The following is a 16,692-nucleotide window of genomic DNA, read 5'->3' on the forward strand; positions in this document are numbered from 1 at the left end:
CTGAGGGGAAGAAATTCCTGGCAGGTGAACAGGTCCTGAAATGGGCAGAAACTCAGCATGGTCAAGTTGCTGAAAGGGAAACAGCAAGACAGAGAGTGGTGAAGCCCTCAGAGAGAGTAGGTATGGGAGATGTGGTTAGAAACAGGCCCTGGCCAGAGCCTGTGGACAAGGGTAACTCATTCACATTTTTATCCTAAAACCAGCAGAAACTAGGCATTGCTGAAGCAGGAAAGTGACCAATCTGATTTACATGTTCCAAAAACTTGCCTGCTCTATGGAGAATGGATGAGAGGGCCGATGTTTAACTGAGAAGAGATGGTGGACTAAGGCGGGAAAGCGAAGGGGCAGAACAATGGACTGATTCAATGTGGAAGTGGATTCAACAAGGCCCGCTGGCAGATGTATTGAGAGGGTGAGGAAATGGACGGAATCCAAAATGACTTTTAGGTTCTTCCCTTGAGTAGCTGGGTGGACGCAAGGGCCTTTTATCAATACGGCCATACAGGAAAGACTGGGTGAGGGAGGGCATACATTAGAAACGGAAATTAAGTGTTCCATTTGGACAAGTTAAATTGGCACATATATGATTTTGAAACTCAGAGGAAAGGTTTGGGCTGGAGATAAAAATTTGGGAATTGCCAGCATTTAAAGATACTGAACATGGGAAGAAATGAGATCATCTAAGGAGAGGGTATGGAGATGCACAGGAAGAGGGACCAGATTCAAAGTCTGAGAAGCATCAATATTCAAGGTGAAGAAAAAAACTGAAGCTTACACGGTGGGGGAGGAGGAGAAACAGTGGAGTGTGCTGTTAGGGAAATCAAAAGAGGAGAGCATGTCAAGAAGGATGGAGGGATTGAAGAAAACATGCCTGGGATTCTGGCTCTTAGCAGCCAGAAGGCACCTGCTCCTCCTGATGGCCTCTGCACCAGAAGTTCAGGGATTTATTGTTCAAAAGGATTTGTTGGCCAAAGGACTAGTGCTGTCCATCTGGGGGTTAATGGCTTTGAGGCAAACTCTGATAGAGTCCATCAAGGGAGATCTGGAACTCAGTACCTCCATCCCTGCATCACCATACCAGCTCCTCGCTGGCTGCCATAATTCCTGACTTCCTAGCTCTGGTACTAAATGCTAGTTCAAGATTGTACCTTGAAATACTACTCAAAAATGGCATCACATTTTTCAGGAAAATTTACCCTCATCTATTAAAATTTAAAATGTTCATACACTCTAACTGGGTATTTTTATTTCTGTGCATCTCATAAAAACTACAATAAATGTTCAAGAATGTTCCAATTTGTAGTATGGTTTGTAATACGAAAAAATCAGAACAACCTAAATGTCCATTCATAGGGAGGTGGTAAATATTAAAGTATGACTTAGCAATACAGTTGAATGTTATGTAGCCACTGGGGGGAAAAAATGTAGCCTTTCTAGATGTGCTGATATGGAAAGGAGACCATGATATATCGTGCTGCTGCATGCACTTCCCTCTCCTTGCCTTCTAACAGAACTCTAGTTTTATTCTGGTCTCCACCCCCACCCCAAGGCAGCCCTTGTGACTCAGGCTTTAGCCAATCTATGCATTCACCTAGAAACTCTAAGTGTGAAGATCCTCTTTAAATCTATTCTCAACTCTGTAGCCAAAGAGATTTTTAAAAACCTAATCAATGTCACCTTCTTTGCATAACCCTTGGAACAAAGACCAAAATCTGTACAAAAGTCTATGAGGCCTTGCACGATCTGACTACCCATTATCACTCTCCTGCTTATTCTCTGGGCTACAGCCACACTGGCTTTCTTTCTGTTCCTTGAATCACAATGTTTCTTCCTGCCACAGGATCTTTGAATGTGATGTTCTCTCCGCCATGATCCTTCAGATAGTTCAAATGTCACCTTCTCAGGGAAACCTTACTGACCATCCAAGCTGGATTAGATCCATCCATTTTTAAGCTCAAAAGCACTGTGTACCTTTCCCTCTTAGCCCTTCTTATGATGTATATTCATGCATTCACAAGGTGATTATTTCATAGTTATCTCCTTCCCTCAACTCTAAGACCTTTGAGAGGACTGTGCCTGTCTTGCCCCAGATCTTATCAGTATCACCCTGCATTGTACCTGGGCATAGTAGGTGCTCCACAAATGCCTGCCAAATCAATGAATCTGGAACACACATAGTAGGGCTCCACTGATAATCATTTAGCCAAACTGAGTTGGAGATGGGGATTTAAATTTGTTCTGTTAACTTCCATCAAATCAACTAATGTGACTTTAAGATTTAAACATAATATATTCCTCCTTCTTCCATCCAATCCATCAGTAAAACCCATCAACTCTACCTCCAAAACACATCCCAATTTCCACCCCTTCCTCCCATCTCCACCACTATCACCCTCCCCCCCCCCCCATCCACTGGCTTTTCCCATTCTCACGTTTAGAATATCCTCCATGGCTTGACTTTCTATTCTATCCTGCCCCATAGCCCAGGAGTTCAGTTATGGTTAATTCTTGTTTTCCCTTTGGCCTAACAGCCAAGCGGTCGTCTTGGCCTTCTGAGTCTTCTCTCTAACATTTCTTAGATTCAACACTCTTCCATTCCCCTTCCAGGCCCTCTCTATTTTTATCTACAATCACAAAAACTCTTCCTACTTTTGTAAATATCTCTTTCAGTTAGTTCCAAAAGCTCAGAATCACAAGAGAGTAGGATTGGAAGTATCCCTTGAGGTAACCTGCTCAACCCTCCTCATTTTTTTAGATGAGAAACTGAATCCCCAAGACAATCCCACGGTTTACTCAATACCTGAGTTAAGCATTTGCTTTAGAGATCTTACCAGCTCTCCCTTTACACTGTCTTCTTCTTTGTCTCCAAATGTTCTTCCCAGCTTGGCTCTCTTTCCCAATCAGCTATTGTGTCTTCCTCAAGATAGAAATAATCCCAACCTTCTCCAACTCAAAAAACTTTAGGGGCTTCTAATGCTTCAGTGAAACTAAGAAGTCTACTCACTGTTCCACAATACACTGCTCATAGATTTAAGCTCAAACTCCTCAGCCTGGCTCCTGGCACTCAGGTTTTCCAAGTGGATACCCCTCCTGACAGCCTCAAAGAATAGAAAGGGGATCTAGAGAAGCAAGATGTTGAAAGACAAGTTTCACATCAACATGAAGAAGAGTTTTCTAATTATTAGAATTGTTCTCCAGTGTCATGGGTTCTCTTGGGAGAAGATGAGTTTCCTCTGAGCGAGCCTCAGTGTTTAAAACAGCCTAGACATACAATAAACATTGGAAAGAGGGCTCCTGTCATGTGGATGAACAGGGCAAGTGAGTGAGGTTACATCAGATTAATTACAACTCGGCTCCCACACCCAGAATCCTCCCCACATTAACATACCCCATGGTTCCTTCCTGCACGCACACCCCCAAACAAACTGAACTTCTAGCTATTCTCCATATGGCCCCACACTTTCCAATCCTTCTATGCCTTTGTTTATCCTGTTGTTGCTGTGTGAAATGTTTCTTCCAACCATCACCATGAAACCAATTTAGATATCACCTCTTCTATGACACCTTTGTGGATATTTCCCATTAGGTCTATCTGTCTCTTTCTCTCTTTCTCACTCTTTCTCTCTTCCTTAGCATAGAATCATGTAATTATTTTCTCCAAGGTGGATTAGAAGGAATGTAAATGGACGTCTGGTCCAAATACCTATGATTCTGTTCCCTTGCTATCTTCTTTTCCAGGGAGTCCTGCACACCACTGCTAGATAAATCCACATATTCTTCCTTCCAGTGCATTTTTTTCTTTATTAAGAACCTCCAGTACCCCTGCCTCAAACCCATGCCCCTCAGCCCTGCAGTGGAAGGTTTCCATAAGTAGCACCCACATCTGACTTTCTCAGCAGAGAAGTTCCTCCCGTTTGGTCAGATGAGCCCCATCTGTACCCCATCCATGTTTCCTAGCCCTTCTTCCCTGTGTGCTCAGGCCATTCTCTCGATTCCAAATGCTTTCTTTCCCTTCTCTTCTGTGCTAGGAAATGTGTTATACTTCCCTCCAGAAAGACTGTCTTAACTAAGAGGGCTGCATTATTTTGCTTTAAATATCCTGATTACCTAGCCATACAGAGATCCAACATCTGGCTTTATACTGACAGAGAATTGCCTTCTAGATGTTTTGAGTATTGACATCTCCTCTCCCCATTGGGAACATGACCCATCTCATATTTCCTTTGCCCACTCCCACCCACCCAATGTATCAAATACACAAGAGACAATGAACACTTGTTGATGTGCACTAAACAAGTTATATCTTACCAACAGCCATCTTATCAAACAATAGTCCAAACTATATTTTGTGCTGAGAAGCAGAGCCAGATAAAGAATAGAAAGAAAGAAAGAAAGAAAGAAAGAAAGAAAGAAAGAAAGAAAGAAAGAAAGAATCAAGAAAGAAAGAAAGAAATCAAGAAAGAAAGAAAGAAAGAAAGAAAGAAAGAAAGAAAGAAAGAAAGAAAGAAAGAATAGATGTACTGGAAAGGGGAGACCAAGAGGAGAAATTGAATACTAGCAGTGAAACAAAGAGGTAATAAACCCTTAATAGTTTCCTAAAAGAGCAGGCATGATTGCTTTAATTGAAGCAGAAAGACACGAACACCGGAGATGTGCTCATTTAACACCAGGAAGATGAATTAGAAAAGCCGCCCCAAATATTTTTTCTCTGAGTGATGTACGATGTGATGAAAAGCTTGTAATATGTTATAGTTGTACCTTTGACATAGGATTTAACCCATTGGTGCAATGTCTGGATTTCCTGGTTTGCCTCTGTCTGCCTTTGGCTATTAGAAAGGAGACTGAACTGAGAGCGAAAACGGAGCCTCATAAGGGTTTGACGTGCAGGGTGAAGTCTTTCTGCAGATTTATGCTGAGCATTTACAGTAGCTTAAGAAGAACTGCAAAACCGAAGAGTACGATATGAAAGGTATTCCCTAGAGACAGATCACTCTGAAGTCTGGCTGCAAGTAGTCTTCGTGCTTAAGCTTCCAGGCCAAAGGATGGCAGATAAATATGTTACTAGAAATTGGAGATGTGGCATTTCACTCTTTCAGATGTTTCCAAAAAGGCAATTTTTACCATAGGAAAATCTCCAGAACAGAACCAAGCCACTTGGTAGACCTTCGCCCTGGCCCAGGCCCAGTGCCTAACTGGGCCATCAGAGGAAGGAAGCTTCTCACATAGCCTCAGTGAGTTCAGATCAGGAGTGGAAAAACAGATCCTCAGATCCTCTCTCCATGCCCTTTGTGTCCTGTTAACCCATAGAACCCATGGGCATGCTCTTCAAAAGCAATTAGCATTGCTGACAAAGCTACCCGCTTACACCTTACTGTCTTTCACAATAAAAGTATTTTTAAAAATTTAACAGAACGCACGGTTTCTGCCCATCAGTGCTTTGCTGCTAGCTTATTTAAAAAAAAAAAAGTGCATTATGACCTCTAAGTGTTTTTCTACCATGCTTGCATAGAGCCAGCCCAGCTACATCTCATATTTGGCAAGTTTAATGAGTCTCCTCTCCTATCTCTCTTTTCCATCATTAAGATAATTCTTGAGACATTTAAGCAAGAGTGGACTCAGCCCAATACTCATAAACCTCGCTTTCCTCTGCCTTCTGGGTCATGATGACACAGTCTTGGGGTAACCACTCTGGCCGGGTCCTGTCGGCTTGTTACATACCCATCTAATGGTAGTACGGTCCCATGTAACCGTAGACCATACATGACCCAGCTTCCTGATGATTATGACATGTGGGGGAGCATAAAAAACCAGGGCACGACAGAAGCAGAGCATACAATCTGCTTCCTTTCAACCCATCTCACCCATGCCACAGTCCTAGGTGCAGACTAACTGGGAAATATTTCTGACTGCTATACTAGTCTCCAAAATATGCTACTATTCTTTCGCTGAGTTTGGAATAAATGCCTCCTTGCATTTGCTAGGCCTTTGACTTTTATCTGTGGCCACTAGCCTTAGCATTCTCTTTTATGTCAACCAATGACACGATCCCACTACCAATTCCGTATCTCAATGTCATCCTCACATGATTCCAGCCTCCTCCTTCCCCTGGTCTCCTTGCTCTGGGTTGCAGTCCTAGAAGGAACACATAGCAGATTTTAAATGCTAGGGTATTTCTGTTCCAGGGCCTCTTTTCCCAGTCATTTGGCAAATGCATAGCCTGTCTTTCCCTCTAGGATTGTTCCTCTGTAGGAATGTATATGGGTTAAATAATAACATTCCTCACCATCAGGCTTGGGGAGGTGTGGTGGGACACAAAGTGCCTGACTCAGGCTTTCCTGCAAGTCTGAGAAATGAATCTAGAGAGTTCTGTTATTCTTTAACAGATGTCTTTGGAAGGAAAAAGATGGAGAGAGAGCAGATGCTCTGGGCTCACCTAACAAAGTCGATCTTTGAGTCAGGTGTGAAGCTAGACGGACCCACAGCGGAGCAGGCAGACATGACATAACAACTCCATCTAAAACTTTCACCCCAAGAATTGACAAGCTGGGTGTTTCCTTTCTTAGACTTTTGCTTTGAAGTGGGTGTTCCAACGGCATGTGGGACCCTACCGCTCAGACCAGGAATCTACTTTGTGTTTAAAGTTAGGAGCTCCCCCGAAGAAGAAAAGATCACCGACGCCAGGTTACAGTATTCTACTGCTCTAGCGTGAAATCCTCAAGAACACTCTAGATTTTTGATGCACTTAGGATTGAAAAGACAAGCCTTAAGCTGTCAGTGATTTCACTGAGGGAAAAGCAAGTTAGCTTATTTAAAATCTTTTCTTATTAACACCAATAACAATTAATTACAAACATGTATTCTGATTTATGGACACCTGCTTAGCATCAACATCACAGACCCACCCCACCAATTATTCAGTGATACAATGGCACATTCATTTTGCTCAGAGGAGTCAAGACTTTTCTAATTTCCTGTGTAGCCACCTTCAGCTCTGTGTATATCTTCTTACTTTAAATTACCACCAGGCCTCAAACGTATTGGCTTGGTTTTGGAAGCAGCAGGAGGCACTTTTTGAAGTTTCTAAAACACGTACACATGCACACACGCACACGTGTGCACACACGCAGCCGTCGCTCGGTCCACAGGCAAGATGATAAGATCCCCTGTGTGCCAAAGTTTCCCAAGGACTTACTATCACTCAGATGTATAAAACTTCTGTTTTTTCCCCTTATTTTCATGATCGATCACAATTAGAAGTGTTTCTTATTTATAACACTGTTTTTGCAACAATAAAGAAACGTGGGATAAGTGATGACCAAAATGACTTTAGAAGTCAGCGTAGGACATTATTTTCTGCTATTAGTCCTTACCAATGTCAAGTGCAAAATTTAAATTAACAACACTTCCCTTATTGGAATGACTTCAGCACTTTTGCTGCCTTCCATTGATTTCTATTTACTTTGGCAGCCACAGGCAAGAAGAACATATTTCTGTGCCTGATGAAGCAACCTAAGACTTCACGAGGGGATATAGATGCAAATGTCACGATGAAATGTTGCTGCAAGGTTATTCTAAGAATTAACATAATACAGGAGGAACACTATTTATGTAGTGTTCCTGCAGGCCTTAACTTCCCGTTAGTGTTGTTAGACCAGTCTCCAGCTGTATTTCTCATATTAACAACTGGTCTATAGTACTTTAACCTAGCAGTAAATATGATGTCAAAGCCATTTGAAAACTAAACAGCCTACCTGCAAATATGTCATATGCCAGATATTCCCAACCAGGAGTAACCTTGACCCCGTGTCAGCTCCTGGGGAAGAAGCTGATGCTTCCTCCATGCCGCTAAAGTTACCGTGGGCAACTGGGGTCTATAAAGGGTTGTTCTTTATTACAAATACCAATAATAAATATTTCTAAGGTCCAAGCTGGCTTCAAAAGGCATAAAAATCTAGAGAAGGGCCAAAATAAGTTTTGGACTCATTGTCCAGGTTTTTTCTCTTTTTTGTTTAAACTGTTAGCCTCAGGTTTCTTCGAGTTGAAAACCAGTGGTGTCAAAACAATCAAGAGATGCTCCCTCTTCTTCTTCTCTTTCCCACTGTATCACCTGCAATAAAAATCCAATCACACGATGGCATATTCAATTCATCTACCAAAGGTAATGAGGCAGAAATGTGAATCACCACGCTTTTCTTGAACCCTGTCTTCCACAGCCTGGCATTTCAACCATTTGCCAACAGTGAGTGGCTCTACTGGCTTTATCAATAATATAGAAATAAATAAAGTTAAGCTAAATGTTTTAAAAGTGAGATCAACCAGAGACGACTAAAGAACACATTTCTTTCACTCTGCTTTTAAATGAAAAAAGACTTTGCTGATCCGATGTCAACCTCAATCCCATCTTCTAGGACTGGAGGTGACACCAGGAAGTGGGCCCAGTTCGAGGAGCGATGCCCACAGGACACCCCCGGAGCCTGGTGGAAAGCCAGATGGGAAGAGGGGTGTATGCTGAGAACCCATTTAGCTGCAACTCAGCCAGAGCACGAGAACTAACACCCCCCGTCCCCCGCCCCGGCATGGGGCGGGGGAGGCATGGACTCCTTGAACGGCCCCAGACAGTCAAGACTTCTGTTTTATGTCCCATCGCAATTATTAGGAGAGCAGGCGAGTAAGTTGAAGCAGCTGTGGGGCCACGTGCACATTCACCACGAGGTGCTGCCCCGCGGATCCCACCTGCACAGGCACCCACCACCCCCAACCAGGACCAAGTCCACTTCTCTGAGGCATTCTGGGAGATGCCACTGCTCAGCAGCTCGGCGTTACTCTTGAACGATGCCACACAGGTACTTGGCTCTTCACTGCTTGGGAACATCGGCTAATGAGACTCAGAAAAAATTTCACCAGTCCCCCATGGAAGTGGAAAATTCCCGATGAGAAAGTTCCTACAGCAGAAAACTTCTCACGGTGTCTCCTGCCATTTTGATACACAACTGGGCCTACTGGTCTAGCCTGAGCAACCGCACTGGTCTGTCCGTGGTCATTGTGCAGTCGGGGCCATCCTCGGACTCACCTGTACTCACGCTTAGCCATTCAACAAACCTGTCCTGACTCCTCCGTGCCAGGGGCTCGATTAAGCCACGAGCAATTCTGACAGGGTCTAGCTCTCCATCAGCTTCTAAGTCAAGGCACAGTGAATCACTCTGAAGTGGGGTGAGTGGCAGGACACGAGAACAAAACTGTATTCACGGTGACTACAGTGCTTCTCAGACCATCCGCACAGAGCCCACCTTCCCTTGGTTAGGCCAACTTTGAAGGGGGCAAAGAGGACTCTTGAACCACTCTGGCTAGAAAGGAATGTCTCAGATTCCAGGCCCAGATTTGATCTCTACCTATATCTTTGTAAGTTTTCCAGGTTACCAAAATAAATTTAAATGGAAACTTCTGCCATCTTAGACTATAAGCAAAGACTGGATTTTGTTAGGTCCTGTACCCAGTGACCAATTTCTTTATAAGTTACATTTCTAAAATGTATCGGGAGGTAGTATCTGGGGATTTAAAAATGTATTTATCCATTGATTGATGAGGTGGTGGCTAGTGTTATTTGTTCAGCAATCAGTTATTTAGGCCTCACTGTGTACCAGGTACTGTTCCAAGAGCTCCTAGTTTTAACATGTGAAAGCCTCATTGGAACCCTCCAAGAGAGAGGTGCTGTTATTACTTCCATTCACAGACGAGGAAACTAAGTATTGAGAGGTTAAGTGACTTCCACAGGGTCACACAGCAGCTGGGAGTAGCAACTTCCACAGGATCCTTTCCAAGCTATCTGGATACCTGTCAGGGAAGCTCTCTAAGAATGACAGTCTGAACAGCCCATCTTCACCCCAAGGCTCCCCCTCTTTTGCTGCCCCCTGGAAGTGCCCTCCCTTGGACCCTGTGTCCAGGCAAAAAATATGCTCAATGCCAGGAGAAATAGGAGAACTTCAATGCCAGCACCTGCAGGCTCCTGCTGCCAGGGATGGAAGAGACAAAGTACGGTTCAGCCCTGTGGCTCCTTGACCCTAGACTTTTGGGAAGATAATCTTACACCAAAAGAATCTCAGAAAAAATGAAGTCTAATAATAAAAGCCTTCAGAGATGCCAGGCAAAACCTTCCCCCCGAGATCTGCAAGAACTTGTGCTCCAGGGCTGGGGGACTGGACAGACAGAGCAGGCAGGAGGTAGAAAGGGCAGCTGGGCTCATACTGATCTCAGCAGTTAAATACGAGGGTCCTTTGGACCACAGTGCCCTTCCTGCACCAGAGGACCCAGAGGTTTTGACTAAGAAAGGGGAAGCATTGGTTTCTTTCCCCCAAATCTAGATAGAACATATAACCTTGACCATGTCAGTGTGATAGATCCCATCAGTCTAATTCCAAGCATTTCAAAGAGAACTGCGCAGGCACATCAGCAGGAGGCCTTTGGAATCTTGCACCACAAAATCAAAAACCTGCAGTTAACAGAACAGAAAGAATTAACACGCAGGCCAAAACTATCTTCAAAAGCAACAGAGTGAGTTCCCCAACACTGGAAGTATTCAAACATCACTTGGCCCAGATGTTATAAAGGGAATTCAGACATCTAGGTGGTTCAGCTAGATCAGTGGTATCCAAATCTAGACATTCACCAAGATGCCCTAGAGAATTCTGAAAAAATACACACAGCCTGGCTCTAGGCCATACAGTTGGACTCATTAGGTCTGGAATGGGACCTAAGGAATCTGTAATTTTCACAGAACTTGCACCTATTTTTGTGCCCCCCCCCCCAGCCCAGGATTGGGAATCTTTGGACGGGATAACTTCTGGGGTTCCTTTAAACGGGAGAGGCTATGATTTCTTCCCAAGACGACGAGCCTCACCCGCCACATATTTACAGGTAGAAAAACGCCGGTGTAGATTGCTTGTCATTGGGGAATGGTTTTTACCCCCACACAATGCAGTGGTTTGCATATTTGCTGATGTTTCCCCCCAAAAGCATGCGGGAATGAATCATTATTGAAACAATTTACTTTCAGTTAGTGCATGAATGCCTTCCCATGATGCTCTGATGCTTTGTTTGTCCTCCTATAAAAATTATTTATGACCCAAGTGTGATCTTTTAAATCAGAATACTTATTCCTGAAATCAAAGCTCTAGCATGCTAATGCAAGTAGAAACCTTGATAATTTTTCAAAGCCATGTTGAATATTCAAAAGCTGGAACTGAAGGAAAGGAGTTAACATTAATTAATATTTGAAGCAGTAAAATAAAAGCAACAGTGAAGCTAATTTTGCAGGACAATTAATCATGAGTCTTGCTAATTACACATGGGATTTTGCAAATGATTTTTTTCTCAGGTAGCAAAGTAAAAATGATAATCCGCTACCCATCAAAATCATTGGCTTCTCACCAATGTCCCCAGCAAGAGCAATTAGTGGGAACAGCAGAGCCCTAGTAATTGCATGTCAAGAGAGGAGAATGTGAGAATTTTAATTGCTCTAAATAAAGACCACTTGCTCATATGTACACCTGATTGTCCAAAACAACTCTGAAAGCTGGAGCAAGTATGCCACCACTTCCAGGTGCCCACATAAAAATAACTCTGCAGGAGCAGGGTGTTCCCAGCAACCCATGTCGTTGCGGGAAGAAAACGTCAATATGCCTTCACATTCTGAACTGCAGTGTCATCACTTGAATATAAGAACTACCAAAAAAACCAAACAAACAATAAAAAACCACCCACTTGGGAAAATGTGCATATTCTTTATATTTGCCAAATATTTATTGCTGACATTTTTTTTTTTGAGGAACTTTAACTATCTACAAGGTGCCAAGGGCTTCAAATTTACTGAATTTTAGGATCGCCAATAAAATGTTTTTAACAAGACATCTCAAGAGGGCATAAAATTAAAAATTACCATATTCATGAGTGTAAGCCTCTAAGATTGCAATGCTATAAACTGGATGTTTATAATTTGCTTGTGGCTTTCTTAATTAAAAACTGGTAATTAGAAACTCAAGTACTATTTTTTACTTCATCCTCTACACTTCCATGCTACTGTTACTTTTCAGTTTAATATATGTACACATGGATGCACACAATTGCAAATGATCAATAATATTTAACTGTGTGTCTAAAACCTAAATGATGATGGATACATTTAAATATTGCTTTCCAAGAGATTATTATTCCAATGGCCATGTCGTGGCTTAAACATTTAGTTTAAACAAGACAGCTACCATTTCTTGCTCTTCCAAACATGCATCATTTACCCTCATTTTTAAGTCGAATTGCTGAATTGCCTTCCAAGGACTGCTGGTATCTGTGGTCTGCATGCCTAGCCTTGCATCTTTAAGTACACCATATTGAGGTGCTAAAGCACCACGCACTTCCTGCTATTAGCTTTGTCGGCTGGGCATTAAGCTTGGAGCAGTAACCTTAGCTTACCACCATCTCGTCTTTGCACGTCCAAAACTGTGCACATGGCTTACTACACCAGAACTACTTAAAAGCAACATGGGAGGGCCGCTTCCTTCACTGAATTACCAGCGGATCACAGGTGTGTATCTGGCTCCCGGAGGTGATTCAGGTAATAAGACTCGGATGGTGATTTAAATGGTTAGAAGCTTTTCCAGGGAAGGCAGTCCTCACAGTCCTATCATTTTGTAGATATTGCTCACAAATGGCAAATTATTTACCCAGCCTCCTTAAGTGATTGCTTTTGATTTTTATTATGTTTTAAAACAGAAACCTTCGAAGATGGTGCTTTCCTGTCAAGGCATAACCATGATGGCATCTTAAATTAGAAGTCCTTCTTAGGGTCATTTTTCATATATACCTATCTCATGAGACCTTAATCCAACCTCCACTTTTCTTCTTCAAACATCAATTTGTGACCGAAAAGGATCTAAGTCAGAACAATCATTATTTACTTAGAAGCATTTTACGAAGACACAAAGAACATGCTGTTCACTTTCATAGGAGGATTTTTCAGAGGGTCTAGAATGAAATGACAAAGAAAAGAAAGCGGTAAGTGAAACAAAGCTTACTGGGTAAGAGAGCCTTATGGCCATGTCTCAGGTGGCTCTAAAAGGTCTAATGCAAATTATAAGATGATTACTTAGAAAATGCATCGTTTTTACAGATCAAGATATAAGCACATACTATTATTCTAAATTTCTAAAGAGCACAAGGAGTAAAGTGCAGAATTCACCAAGTTTCTTCCCTGGGCTATTAAAGTTCCTGAGCAGCATTTAGAATGCTCACATATACATTTTATTTCCTGGGTTGTCTGGCATTAACATCAGGGGATTGCTAAAGTGCTATTTATACTGCTACTCATTACTGGGCAAAATGTGTCATTTCCCAACATTAAATGTTTATAAAAGGGTGTTACAGTAATAAGGGGTTAGGTATGCCAGAAGTTTCCAAATCAAGGGCCAAACCACTTCAGAGTCAACTTGGCATACGTATTCCTAGATTCTAGCTATCCATGAAGGCAACAGAGTAGAGCTTGGCTTGACCTTTGCCCCACACAACCCCCAGGACTTTTGTGGTTTTTCTTGACTACAGCATCTGCAGACATATTGGTAATTTTTAACACCGTGGCTGCCTTCCACTGTAGCAAAACAGATCTATTATATTGGCCCTCTGATGGAGTTTATGGTGCCACGTCAATTAAATGAAGCAGAGAGAGACAGTGAACAGACTTCCTATCACCCATCATTTGAGAAGAGATGTGCAGTAAAAGAACACATTTTCTGCATCCATATCAGTTTAGCATCAAAGAAAAAGTGTATATACAAGCAACAAAAAGAAAGGGAAAGGAGAACAACCACAACAAATGATGAAGCTGACCAATCCAGGACGGGTCACTAATACTCTCGGGCTTCAGCTGCCTCCTTTGGTTTTAGACCAGATCAGAGGTTCTTAATCTGTCACCTAGATTGAGCTGTATTAATAGCCAGGAAAGAAGAAAAAGGAGACGAGCCCTTTCCTCCATTGCCGGCCAAAGCTCCTTGAACATCTTGATGGCCTGAGTAGTAACAAATCTGTGAGTCACTAATACCTACCGGGCTGGTGAGCTGGCTGACCTTAGCTATACTGTTACCATAACAACACTGCAAGATTTGTTTGTCTAACGGGTTGCTGGAAATGAACTCTTACTGTGGCCTCCACACTGGGCATCTTGCTATGTTCTTTCTAAGGGTCCTTCAGCTTACATGTCACAGACTTTGAAAGCACTGCTAAAACCCACACGACCTGTGTCCATGTTCAAAATAAAGGGAAAGGAAATTCAAGAAGCTAAAAAAGATTGATCAAGTCTGTGGATGGACGGGCAGCTGGAATTCGCTGGAACGAACCCTTCAAACACATGAAATGAAAGCACACACCACAGATTATTTAAAATAGTTAAAGAGCTCAAAGGGTATTTGCTCTGATATGACAGAAGTAGAATTTGAAGGGGAATCAAGGCAGTCAGAGAGAAGCGGGTAATAGGAAAAAAAAAACACACACAAAAACCAAACCTGGATTCTTAAATAGTAGGTTCTAACCCTCAAAATGTAAACACGGAAGTGTCCACCTCTTGAACTGTAAATGCGAGGGGTGACCTAAATGGCCCTCTTCAGCACTGCCAACCTGGGAGTAAATCGTTGAAGACAATAAAGAAGACATTACTCTTGGGTATGAAAGATAAGGAAAGAGGCAATGGGCAGGTGGTAAAATGAGAAGTTACGGCAGGAGGACAGGAAAAGGAAGTTATGGCAGCATGGGGGCAGAGTGGTCTTCCCACCTCTCACGCTGTGCTCTCGCAATGCCCTGGCTGGTTGGGACTGGCCGTGGTCACTGTGTGATCTGGTATTCAACGAGAACTTGGGTGTTGCAGGGAAGAACTGCCATCTAGTATATAGGTTAGTGACCTCCAATCTACGCGTCTAATGCACCCAGCATGGAAGGAGATAGAAAATGATATCTTCTCATGCAAGACTTTGCCTGCTGACCAGAAGAAAATAAAGCTATTAGGCTTTTATTCAAATAGTTGGTCTCCAAGATAAGTTTCCAACAGAGGGAGAAGTTCACTGTGTGTACTAAGGCAAAAACACCCCCTCTGTAAGCTGAGCATGGAGGGTCAATGAGCGGCCCCGGGGAGCAGGGGTAGGCCCTCCCCACTAGTACTGAGAAGTGCCTCGGGCCACCCACAACGCAGGCCTGGCAGGGCTCAGGCCTGTGCAGCCCACCACTCTGTCTTCCCACCAACCAGATGATTTCCAAGGGCTGTGAGCAAAAGCCCAGTTGCCTTTAGAGTCACCAGGCCCTGCATTTAAAGGAAAACAGTGTTTGTTCATAACTCCAGAGAATGATGAAGGGGAGAGAGAAGAGAGAAACAGCAAAGTTAGAGCTGTTTAGACCAAGGAGGGAGAACCCTGATGATTCAGCCTCCTTTGTCTCTTCATTTCCAAGAGGTATCATCTTCACAATCAAGAAACCCCTTCCTTATGCAGCAAAGCAGGTCAGACTGAACGCAGTCATCTTTCCGGACCATTATTCACTCCCCTTCCTTCTGCCCTTGAACAAAACATACATGCCTTCTCCTTTCCTATGTCAACTTGTCCTTTTTGGGAGCTCTCATGTCAGAAACAGCTGTTTCATGTTTCCACCCATATTTCTGTTTCTCTTCTCCTTGACCTTTTTAAACAAGCTGTTGGCCTGTGTTCAAATGGGGAGTCCTTAGAAGGCATGGTGAGATGAGAAGAGCCACGGTGCTCGGGGCACCAAGAAGAGGAGGCCAAACAACAGCGCCCCCCCGGGGGTGCGGGGGTCTGCCGACACCCAAAGAGGTCCTGGCTCCAAAAAGAGCCTGACCATCATTGCCACACAGATCTGAACATCAGGATCAAATACGCTCTCTTCCCCCTCACAAACTGTAAAACTGGTCGAGATTCTTCAGCATTTTATGTGTAATTCTTCATTAGGAATATGAAAAAAAAAGGGAAATTATTCTCTGATATAAAAGATATATTTTCTTTTTCCTTTCTCGTTTTCTAGATATTGGATTACATTTTCATACGTTCCCACTTCACTCTGCCAAAGAGTAGCTGGTCAGTGAAGTCTTCACAAAGCATTTTAAATAGTGCAGAACTCTGCATAGCAGTTTAAACAAATTTGCATCCTATGAGGTATATAGGTAATTAGTGAAAATAAAAAAAATGTCTTGTCAAGGATAAGGAGACTTACAAGAATCTCAAAGCACTTTGTAATTATTACACTTTGAGATGGAAAGTTAAAAAAATATCTTAATGACTAGCACCAGAATTTTTCTTGGGGAGTGAATTATCTTTGTTTAGGAACATATCTTGATAAGCTTTGAGGGGGAGATGGTGAAACCCAGAAGACCCAGGGTTAGCGGGAACTAAGGTAGCAAAAGAGAGGTCAAACTGCTCTTCAGAGGGAAGGAGAGTGAAGGGGGACAAAGCAACAGACAGAGAAGCCAGGAAGCTGACATGAGATGGGGCACTTGGAGATGGAGTCGTGCTGGTGGGAGGCACGGAGGGACTCTTAGGAAGGAAGTGAAGAAATTCGGCTTGAGGTTATTCGCTTTGCTGTGATGTAAACCCCTCCTGTGTCCCCAAAAGTCTCAAGTAGAGTGTATTGAACAGTCATGGATTTCTTTTCTTT

The sequence above is a fragment of the Ursus arctos genome, unplaced genomic scaffold (genome assembly GCF_023065955.2).
Source record: "Ursus arctos isolate Adak ecotype North America unplaced genomic scaffold, UrsArc2.0 scaffold_1, whole genome shotgun sequence".
Lineage (NCBI taxonomy): Eukaryota > Metazoa > Chordata > Mammalia > Carnivora > Ursidae > Ursus > Ursus arctos.